This window comes from Phalacrocorax aristotelis, chromosome 5 (assembly GCF_949628215.1).
Source record: "Phalacrocorax aristotelis chromosome 5, bGulAri2.1, whole genome shotgun sequence".
NCBI classification, from domain to species: Eukaryota; Metazoa; Chordata; class Aves; order Suliformes; family Phalacrocoracidae; genus Phalacrocorax; species Phalacrocorax aristotelis.
In genome coordinates this window covers 53,470,801-53,482,169 of record NC_134280.1, presented here as the reverse complement: position 1 = coordinate 53,482,169, position 11,369 = coordinate 53,470,801, and positions in this window count along the sequence as shown.

Here is an 11,369-nt window from a genome sequence, read left to right as displayed (position 1 = left end):
AAGGAGTTTTTAGCGAGGTGGGTGTTGGTCTCTTCTCCCTAGTAACAAGCGATAGGACAAGAGGAAATGGCCTCAAGCTGCACCAGGGGAAGTTTAGGTTGGATATTAGGAAAAACTTCTTCACCAAAAGAGTTGTCAAACACTGGAACAGGCTACCCAGGGGGGTGGTTGAGTCTCCATCCCTGGAGGTATTTAAAAGAAGGGTAGATGTGGTGCTTGGGGATATGGTTTAGCGGTAGACTTGGCAGTGATAGGTTAGCGGTTGGACTCGATCGTAAGGGTCTTTTCCAACCTTAACGATTCTATGATTTCGGAAGTTTCTCTGGTGGGCTTTTCATGAGGATCTTTTTCAAGAGCTACTATTTTAAATTTTCATTATTTTCTATTCTCTCCGTTGATGATCCCAGAACAGCAGAGTGGCTGAGGTTGGAAGGGATCTCAAGATCACCTGGTCTGGCCCTCTGCTCACGCAGAGCAGCTGCATGGGGCTGGGTCCAGCTGGGTCCACCAGGACCCCATGAGCCTTCCATGCAAAGCTGCTTTCCAGCCAGTTGGCCCACACTATGTGCTGGTGTGTGGGATTTTTTCCCTGCAGGGGAAGAACTTTGCATTGTCACGTGCTGAGGTTCCCATCTGACTACTTCTCCAGCCTGCCGAGGTTCCTCTGAAGGGCACCACGACCATTCGGCCATCTAGTGTGTCACAGGCCATCTAAGGAACCTCAGAGGCTAACCTCAATTTGAGTCTAACTTTTAAGTTCTTACTGGGCATGAGGAGCCCCCCTGGTCCTTTTTGGAGCTGAGTGGTGACTAAGGGCCAAAAGGAGACGAGTGGGAACTACATGCAAGGCATTTTCCATCTTGGGCATGGACTTCCCTGATAGGAGAAGGAGTAGTGCCAGGAGAGGTAGTCTTGTGCACAGCTGGTGCACAGCCATACCCCACTGCCGGCTCCCCAAGTTGTGCTTGAAGAGAAGAGCATGGTCTTTCTCCAAAGCTTTATTCTCAAGGAGTAAAATGATGAACGTTGGATTTCAGCCTCGGGCCTCCACTGCCTGGTAGCTGCAATTGCCATGGAGACACCCCAGGAGTGGAAACAGGCACCCCAAGTTGGGGGGAACCACAAAATGGAGATGTAGGCCAGGTTTTCTGCCCATCCGAGGTCTGCTGTGACCTGTATTGCCTCTGCACTGGATGATGTCCCTGAGACCATAGGCTGCCACGCAAAGAAACTCTGGCACTGGGAGGGGATATGACGAGGGTGGGATGGTGACCCAAAACAGACCGGGGCCACAGCAGCTCTGCGCTATTTGCTCATTTATGGTGCCTGAAGGCATTGGCTTCCCTCAGAAGGGATGCAGTCCAAACAGTGCTGGCTCTGATCAAACAGGGGTTTAAAGGAGACCTTCTCCAGGCATTGCCAGGGCTGAAAAGCAGCCCTGCGTCATGGGGCACAGGGAACAACAGGCAGCTGTCTCTGCACCCTCCCTGCGCTGCTTATCGGCAGGGAAGCGGGAGCATCTCCATTTAGGGATGTGTTTGCTTTGCCTGACTGTGGCAGTGTGATAGGGGCTGCAGCAAAACAAGGCAGACCCTGCTGCCCCCCGCTGCCAGTGTCAGTACTATGGACACCCATGTGCACAGGCAGACCTTCGCTCCCATCCCAAACTTCCACCGGGCCCAGTTCACAGCCGTGTACCCACCTTCTCAGTGCTTTCAAATGTGTCTGCGCTGCTTAACTTTGTCCAGTCCACCCCACCCTAACCTCTAGCACAGGGCATGGGAAAGCCCCTTACCACCTCCTAACCCCTCCATCTCTCTGAAAAGCAGAGAGAAACACTCAGATTTTGCTCAGTCATTTGCAAAACCCCAGTGCCAGGGTGAGAAGCTGGTCCTGCACATGGTGCTGGGATTGCATCCCAGCCTTGGCCCCCTCAGTTACCCCCCTTGGCTATCCCTCACCCCACCCTCAGCAATTTCTTGGCCAATTTCAGGAATAAATGGCTGGCTAACGGCAGAGGACTGGAAAGGCTGATCTGGCTCAGCACACGCCATAATGACAGGTTATCAGGTACATTGATCCTGCTCCTGTTTTTGAGCACTGGCGAGAAGGCTGCAGCATCCCACAGCCCCCAGAGACCAAGCCCCATGGCAGCCTCCCAGAACCTGTGTGCCCCGGAGATGTCCTGGGGCATCCTCCAGGGCATGGATCGCTCGCTCAGGATGACCTGTTCTTGGGGCTGGATGCCTGTTTTTGTTGTAGTGAAGCGGGCTGACTTTCTGCATTTCAGATGTCCCTTTGAAGCACTGAAATGAGGAGTCTAATGGGGTATTACTTACTTGCAGCGCTGTCCCTTGCCTGCCAGGTGGTTTCTGAAGTAATGGAGAGATTTGATTAGTGCATGTTCCCCTCCAGTGCTGCCACACTTGCATCTCTCAGGGATCAAAAAGTTCCCTGCGCTTTCTTTAAGGTTCCTTTGTGGAGATGCCACTCAGCATCCCTACAAAATAAAATCTATTTTAGTATACAGAAAACTACTGTAAAATTCAATACCTAAGGACCCAGGGGGATAAGTTGAGTGCAGTTGTGCTGAAGCCAATGGGATAAGTCTTTTTACACCCAAAGTAGAAATTTTCCAGTATGCTAAAGCTCATGCTGAAGAAAAATTTGGACAAGATGACAATCCAGGGAAAGATCCTTGCTTTTTTATCATGGGAGTCTTTGTTCATCCCAGTCTAATGACTGACTTGGGAAGTGGAGATTTGGTTACAGCCCTGAAGAGTGCTGGAGCTGTAACAGCCAAACAAACCATAGGAAAGTGTTAAACTAACATTCTGCCATCCCATTATCAAAAAGAAAAGAATAAAAAAGGAGATAATCCTTGTTTAAATATCACAAGCAGCAGCTGAGTCAGTGGGAGCTTTAGACTGGAAATGTCAGGGAGGAATTTAGATTTTCGGAGCAGTTGCTGCTCTGCAATTATCATAAGTCACTTACAAGGACCCCTTGTCTCTCGTTGCCCTCAACCATGCATCTGCGGGGAGGGGGAGCAGGGACAAAACACATGGCCCTACTGGGGACAGATAAGGGAAACAAACGCCATCCCACTAAAGGCACAAGGCAAATCCCTTCAGGCTATGTCTAGGCTTCTGCCACTGTGCGGGTCAGACATAAGCGTAGGCGGGGAGGAAGGGGACAGGGAGCTGGGGGAAGGCAAACTCACAGGAGAGGCAGGGAAGCAATATGAGAAAAAGGAGACTGCTGGAGAAAACCACATGCTGGCTCCCCCCTCCCCCCTCCGAAAGCCGTTTAGTTGCTTCTGGCAATGTTGTGGGGGTAGGAATGAGAAGGGGGACAGAACAACAGAGATCTGGAGGGGGGAAGGTGTCAGCCTTTTCTTCTGTGGTACTTTTCCTCCTGTAGCAGCATGCCTCCTTGCCATCTAGCACGTTCTGCTGTAAATGAAATAAGTGAAAGTGCGATTAACTCTCCTGAGGCAGGTATCGCCTGTACCAACAGGGGAACAGGGAAGGATGAGCATTCAGAACATAATTTCCAACACATTAAGTGATGCAGAGACATTCTTTTTCCCAGCTGGTACAGATGGGAAGGCCAAAGCCTTCATCTGCAGGGATGGTGTTTTCTTACCTGACTTTTTTCACTAAAAAGGTGAGGTTTACAAGACGGGTCTTGGCTGGGTGCAAGGTAGAAAGACCTCAGCCATGCTGTGCTGGTGGGAGTAGGTAGGGGTCTACAGTGCCTTCCTGGCTCCGAACAGTAGGTACCCCTGGTCCGGCTTTGTGCTTTGTGAGATGGGTTATAACAGCCGTATCTCCTCCTGCACAGCACACGGACTGTACCATTCCCATTAGTCTTACCCAGTCCTGTCTCTGTGTCCAATGGACACATCTTCAAGTGAGGTACTCATTCTGGTTAGGGCACTTCAAGCAAAGTGGCTTTCCACAGTGTGGCAAAAACATGGCTTTCCTGATGCCCACTGGGCTTGCTCACCATCACTGTTAAAAATGAATGTCCTGCTGCTGACTTGAACTTTTCTTCTTTGCCTAACTTTCAGCTACTGATCCTTTTGTTCGCTTCTCCACTAGATTAAAGGATCTGCATGTGCAGAGGACAGTCCTATCATGGGGAGGATAGGAAATGTAATCTCATTATCCCTGCTTTTCCATTGCATCATCCTAGAAGCTTAATGGCAGAATTACTGAAGTTTGGCATATAGCACCAGTATAGATCTCAGACCCTTTTCTTTACTTTGCATGACTGTGGATTAATAAAACATTGCTGATACACTTTGAAGATCCAGAAGAGAAGCACAGGGCTTTGATGAGTCATCCTCTTAATCCTGCTGGATGGAGTGAACCTTGCCATGGGTGATAAATTTACATTCATCCTCTAAAAAGAAGAGGAAAATATTTTCTCGTGCTCTTTCCCATGTATTTACTTGATGACTACCTGGTGGGAATAACAGATGAGGTCCTGAGCAGACGTGAATCAATAGTGAAGCATTGGCTTCACCGTGAAGTGCTGGTGGCAATTTCCAATTCAGATCTGGTTGTGTCTCCATAATAGATCTCACCCATTCAATGCTGAATGCAATACTCCTTTCTGCCTATAAACAGAACAATGAGTAAACATCTGTATTAAGTCAATATCATGACATTTTCATAGGTCTGAGACCCTTTCATGTGACTCCTAATGCTAAAATCACATCAGACCTTTTGTTTGACAGGCAGATGGTTTTTATCCTCCACTGCCTGAGGAGAGAGGGAACCAAGTGGATAAGAAGTCGGTGTTTTTCTGTTTGTGTGGAAGTAGCACTGAGCTGCATTTCACTGGTCCACCTTGCTGACCTGGAGCTGCCGTTATGGAAGATGAAATAACAGGGGGAAGGACATGTATCTACATCAAAGGACTGACATGTTCATGAGAAAGAAGAGTGTTGGGCAAACACTAACAAAGCACTGCTGGAAAATCCTTGGCTGCTTCTAGCATCATTTGCTTCCACAGCTAGAGCAGCGAGGGGTGGGTGACCAGGAAACTGAGGGGAAAACAATGCTCAGGGAAACAGCCCAAGAGCAGATGCAGGGTCCAGACCGATCCCAGCCACACTGTGCAGCCTTGCAGTGCAGGTCCTAACAGTCACAGGGGACTGGTGGCAATGGTCAAAGTCCCTTCTGGTCCCACGCCATCAGCTTTCACTGTACTAAGATCACACCAACACATAGTGATGTGTTTCCAGTCCTCCTGAAAGGGCAATGGGAACTTGATTTGGATCCCTCACCATTGCTTGTCTTTCTCCATTCTGATGCCATCATGAGCTCGATAATTTATGTCTTATTCCATGGCATGGGTTGGTGAGCAAGAGGGTTAAACACATCAGGCCAGACGCCATGATCAATAGCAGTGAAGAAACCAAGTTCCGACAAGCCCACTTTCAAGAATGACTTCATGCAGTTGGATGGGGACTTAATGAACTTGGCAATAAAATGGGGACATGCCTTCAACTTTCTCTTTTCATCTAGAGGAAAAGTTGGAGGATCCAGGTCACTGCAAACCTCTTAGTGCTGAGACTTCTGAGGGTCTGAAGGAAAAATAAGCAGTAGCATGAATCCATTTTCCACAGATATTCAGTTCAGCAATGTAAAGGCCTGATGGGCAATAAGACTACAGGCAAGAGGACAGAAAGGAGGCAAGAGCCAAATATTTCTATTGATTTCTGTATCTATTGACCACTACTAAGCGCTGCTTCACAGCTGAAGGTTACAGCAATTACCAGCCTCAAGGTAGAAGGCAGGAAACAAGGCAGTGAGTTAAACAACATGCCCACGGCCATGCAGTGAGCAGTCAGAAAGGCAGCCCTGTGTTTTCTGCGCTGGTTGTCAGCAATAGGATTAGTGCCAGACATTTGATTTTTCTTGTCATAATGTTTCTGATGTTTTCAGGCAGTTGTTCACCTGCACATCCTTTTTTTCTTTTTTTTATTTCAGAAAAGCAAATTCAACATTCAGAAATTCTATGCCAGAGCTCCACATGATAATTACTGTTTCTGGAGGGGTTTTCCACCCCTGTGGGAGCTCCTAGACGCCTCTTCAATCTTTCCTTCCTTCTCAAATGGGCTGCATTTAATTTTTCTTTTTTTAAAGAAAGGTGACTTCAGGAGCTGGGAGTAAAATCCTGGGTATCACAGACATAAAATCACAAGGGCTGGTAGTACAGGAGGAGACCTGTTGCAATACACATAGGCTACCTTTCTGCACGAAGGTGACATTCCCTGATGACCTTGTTAAAGAAGTTGCCTACAAGTTGAAATACAGTGGGCCAGACATCAGCAATTAGTTTTACAACCCCACAAGATGGCATGCTCTGAGACACAGTGCATTTTATTCTGCCACTCACTCCTGTCTGGTTGCTGCCCACATTTCCAAAGAGAAAATTGCTCCTAAGTGCTTCCCCATTGATCTGAGACAAGATGGTTGTTTTGGATTCTGCCGCGGCAGGTGAATCATCAATACAATATTTCTGAATTTTTACTCGCCTGTTCCACATCCATTTCATGAAAGAGAGAGGGATTGCTGCTGTGTTTGTTTCTGAAAACTCAGGGCTAAATTCTCAGTTCCTGGGGAGAGGCTGATTTTCTTCTCCACTGAAGCAGCCTCCCTTCCCTCTGGAAACCCTTTCCCCAAACCATTCACTATTTTTCTGGAAAACAGGTTATTTTACTCTGAAAAGTCAGTTGCTGTAAAAAATTCCCCGAATTGCATTTTCATTGTTGACCAATGAAAGGAGATTTGATGGGGTTTGGAGAAAACTTTGAGCATCACGAGTACAAAATTTTGAATCTGGATGTGGAGATGAGAGTTGTAAGTCTAGGCAGACCCATGCTTCAAAATCCCTATTACCCACAACTTTTTGTGGGTAATAGGAATATTCTCACATTCAGCTAAAACCTGACCTGGCCTTCTGAAATGTGAAATCTCAGACACAGAGGTCTGCATTTAACTGGTGAGGGTATTGGCCTTGATCCTTTAGTCATTGGTTTGCATCTGTGGAGCAGATCGATCCTGTACACTACATTGTGAAAATGTACTAACACATACCGAGGCAAAAAGGCACTAGAGGAGATTGCACAGCTCTGCTCCATCTTCTCTACGAAAGTGTATCTTCTGCCACTTCTTTTTTTTAACATAATTAGCTTTTTTGATTTTGCCTTGGAATTTACCCACTGGCTGGAAGAACAACACTTTCAATGGGGCTCTTCATGTCCAGTGGTCACCTCTGCAGTGGGGGGATGGAGGGCCAGGACCCCACATCTGGCCTGTCCACTGGACCAGGTCTGAAGCTGCTAAACCTCATCTGATCTTGCAGAGCTTTTCTCCCGGAGTGGCAGGAGACATCTCGCTGCCCCTGCTGAAGAGCTAACACATCTTTGCTGCTTGCAGCCCACCATTCCCCCAGACTCCTCAGTTGTGTGAGAATGTGAGCATGAAAGTCAGTGTTTTCTAGAAAATAAGAGCCTGCAAAGTTAAGAGGGAGATGAAGATTTTAATTATCTTTTTTTTCCTCCTGCCGCTGCCCCAGTCCTAGGGAGGCTGCAAGGACATGAAAGCGTGAGGTGTCATTATGGGTTATTAAACTCCTTTATGGCACTCAAGGATGTTGAATGGAGCTGCGAAGGGAGAAGAGAAAAAAAAAATCTCTTGATGGAGCTGGATAACCCCCCTGTAATTGCTTCATGTGGCAGACTGTAATTATTCAGGCTGTAGAGGGAACGAGAGAGTGGGTGTGTGGGAGAAAGAGCAACAAGGGGACCTGGGCATGCCACATGGCCATCAGGGTTGCCTTGGTTGTGACGGCAGATGGCAGCTCTCCCTCACATCAGCATACACCATCCCTTTCTTTGGCCCTTGGTGGGATAGTCTCACAGCGCAAACTCTGTCCCTGTAACTCCCTGTGCCACCAGAGAGACCCCCACCCTCACCAGGCTGGGCTGTAAGTGCCTTTGCAACTGATTCACCCCGGGACCTGTATCAAGGCCACAGGCTATTGCATGGAGATCTCTCCAACTGCCACGATGGGAGGGATGGCAATTTGGCAGATGGGGCTTTCCTCTTGGTTCCCGTACTTGAGGTGCTCAGGAATGGTGATTATTGCAAACAATGCTTGAGGATGCACAAAATGACCACATGGATCCAGCCAAAAAAGATATCTTGCTCTGCTCTCTGCACCACCAACCCTGCATCCAGCGGCAAGTGAAACGAGCCTCTGGAGGACCAGCAGTGCTCTGCACCTTAATGCCATTTCTGGATTTTTTGCTTTACGCTTGAGGGAGGCACAGCCAGAGCTGTCCAGTTTATGGGCTTTTCTTTCTGGGCACTAGACCAGTGAAGCAGTGTCCAACAGTGTTTGCTCTTTCTGCTTTATGCCAGATTAATCCCTTAAAACACACAGCTGGATACACATGGCACCTGCACACATTCAAGAATGGTCATGTGGTTGGAGTGTGAGAAACAAAGCAGTGATGAAGACCCATCCATCTGTTGTGTTTCCTTCATAAAGCTTCCTAAAGGCTCCTCTTCCTCATTAACAAATCTGGTAGTTAGTCAAACATGACAAAAGCTGAGACAAGCCTGGCTTGGTTTAAGCAAACAGGCTCGCATCCCCTAGAAGTGATGTCTGATAACAGTAGAACGTAAACATGGACCCAAGCAGGTGGTTTATAGAGATGTAGACACACAAAGAGATGGAAATGTCCAAGCTGTGGATGGTCTCCAAAAAGGTGGGACTTTGCTGGGAAGAACACAGGTGGAACATGTGTTAAGGAGCTTTCACTGGACCAGCTGGGAAAAAGCAATGCCTGTCCTTTTGCAGCTATGCTGATGACACTGCTCTGAAGGATGTCTACCTGCTGCCCAACTTCCTACCCAAAAGGAGAACCTGCTGCCATGTGGTTTCTCCCGGCTCACCTCTTCTGTCAGCTACTCCAGGGCAGGACAATCAACGTGATTTTTCCACTCCTATCAGAGGGACAAAGTCTTACTACCATCACTCATGGCAATCTGGAAATTTTGCCCTTGGTTGTGTATAAAGCAGGACTTCACTTTGGCTATGTGGAGTCTCTGGGCTGGAGAACATTTCTGTACAATGCAGGACTCATCATCAGACAGGGATGGGGGTGACAGATTAGCAGGGCTTAAAGAAGAGAGTTGTATGCTTAATTTGTCAGACAACCGTATGCCAATTTGTTGTGTAAAGAAGATGGATTAAAAATCAAGGGCTTTGGGATGAGATAAGTAAGCAGAAGAACTGATGAACTTAAATAAAGTACTGGATTTCACAAGGAAAGTAACAATATGTAAAGAGACAAAAGGAGACAGAAAATATATTCAAAGAAATTTCATCTCTTCATACTTAAAAATTGTCTGATGTTATCAGCACTTTTTAAAAACCACTGTTTGCCAAAAGAGCCTTCACGTGTGATCTCTGAATATGTTACAGCCTACAGGACGGATGAATGACTCTTTCTGTTCCCATATTTATTGAAGTATTTTACCAGTTTTCTCAATTCTTTACATGAACTGACATTTTAAGGCTATCTTTTCAGCAAATTGATTACAAATTTGGATAACTGGAACTTGCTTTGATGCTGATTTTATGTTTATCATGACTAGCAAATGCTGTTCTAAAGAGACCCTTAAACTCAGTCAGTTACCGAAAATAAAAGGTCTGGCAAAATGTTTTCTCTTCTGATTTTAAGGTAAGAAAACAGTATGAAGAAAAAGAGATTAAATTCATTAAGCAATTTGAAGTTTGTCTTTGTACTAAAATTCAGCTGAAAACCTCAAACAAAAAATGTTGAAATTCCATATTCTACATGCTGGTTTAAAGGTAGTGCAATCCAGAAGAATTCATCCAGAATTAAAAGTTTATTTGATAAAAATATTTAAATGCAGTTCTTGAAACTCTCCTCCTAGCCAAGTCCCTTTTTTCTTCCCAAATGAAATCCCAGTGAAGCTGGTCCAATCTTGGCAAGGCCTTTCATTGACAACGCTCATATTGTAACAGTGTATCACACTAGCAAAGCCTCTCAATAGTTTTAAACATTTCTTAAGTACTTATCCCAGCTATGACTTTCTGCCCTCAACACCTTTTCAGCTTCATTCTAGACAATCTAACACCACCATTGCGTGAAATGGCCTTGTGTGGTTGTAAAGCCACAGAGGACAACTTCTTCTTCAGCAAAGCAAACAGGCAATGGCTGCAAGAGGCATCTTTGCTTTCTTTATGTGTTTACTTTACTGATGTTAATGGAGTCACAGAATCCCCGGTGAGGTACCTTCACTGATACATAACATGAAAGTTAATAAGTTTAATTTTTGTGGCCTCTTTTGGAGTTGATTCTTCTTCCTGCCAGTCTTCATAGATTATCTTCAGATGACCAATATGGTCTTAGTTTGCTTTTAACTCATATATTTCCATATGAGATCTACTTCCTACATACTAGGAAGCACTAACAGCAGAGTGGATTCAGGCTTCCTGAGGCAAGACACTGGTACAACCTAGGACAGACATCTGCTTGTTTGAAGGAGCTGTTTCTGACAGTCTACTGATTTACTGCTTGTCTTTAATCCCCCTATATCAGAAAAAGATACTGAAGATAAACTTAAAAAACCACAAAAATCCAAGAATTTTTCCCCTTGGTCTCTAGAGAGGACCAGATCTCTTGTAGGGTAAATCAGGATGAATTGCTATGAGGGACTTCTGTGGGACTGTCTGGGGTGGGCATCCCTCTTCACACTCTGTGGCTGTGACTGGGGTAAGACAGAAAAGTTCCAGCATGGGAAGGAGTGTCATACTGATTGAAAGTCTGGTCTATGAGCTCCCTGAAAAAAGCCTTGCTTCAAAAAATTGGGACAGAATGTGGAAACATGAGACAGCATGGGTGGCAATCTGCATAAGATCCTAGTCTTCTTAAGTTCATGGAAAGTATAACTTCAGCAGGAGCTGGGCTGTGTTTTAAATGAATGCTGTCCCACAGTTAACACCAAAGCCCTTCATTCCCTTAGCCAGGAGGCAATCAAGCACTGAGCATGTTGGCGAGCCTGGCCATCAAAGACAGCCACCACTCCTTAGGTGACAGAGGTCTCCGGGTGGCAGAGCGAAGCAATGCCAATGATCTGCTGTTCTATTCATTTGCTTGAAAAATGGTCTCGAAAGGGTTGTGAAAAAGTGCAGCCTGCAGTGAGCACAGCTGGGATGCCTGGCTAAGGCAGCAGCATGGGAGTGAGCACCAGTATCTTGGAGCAGTGTTCCCCGCACCCCAGCTTGTCCAGCTACCATGGTCCACCTCAGCC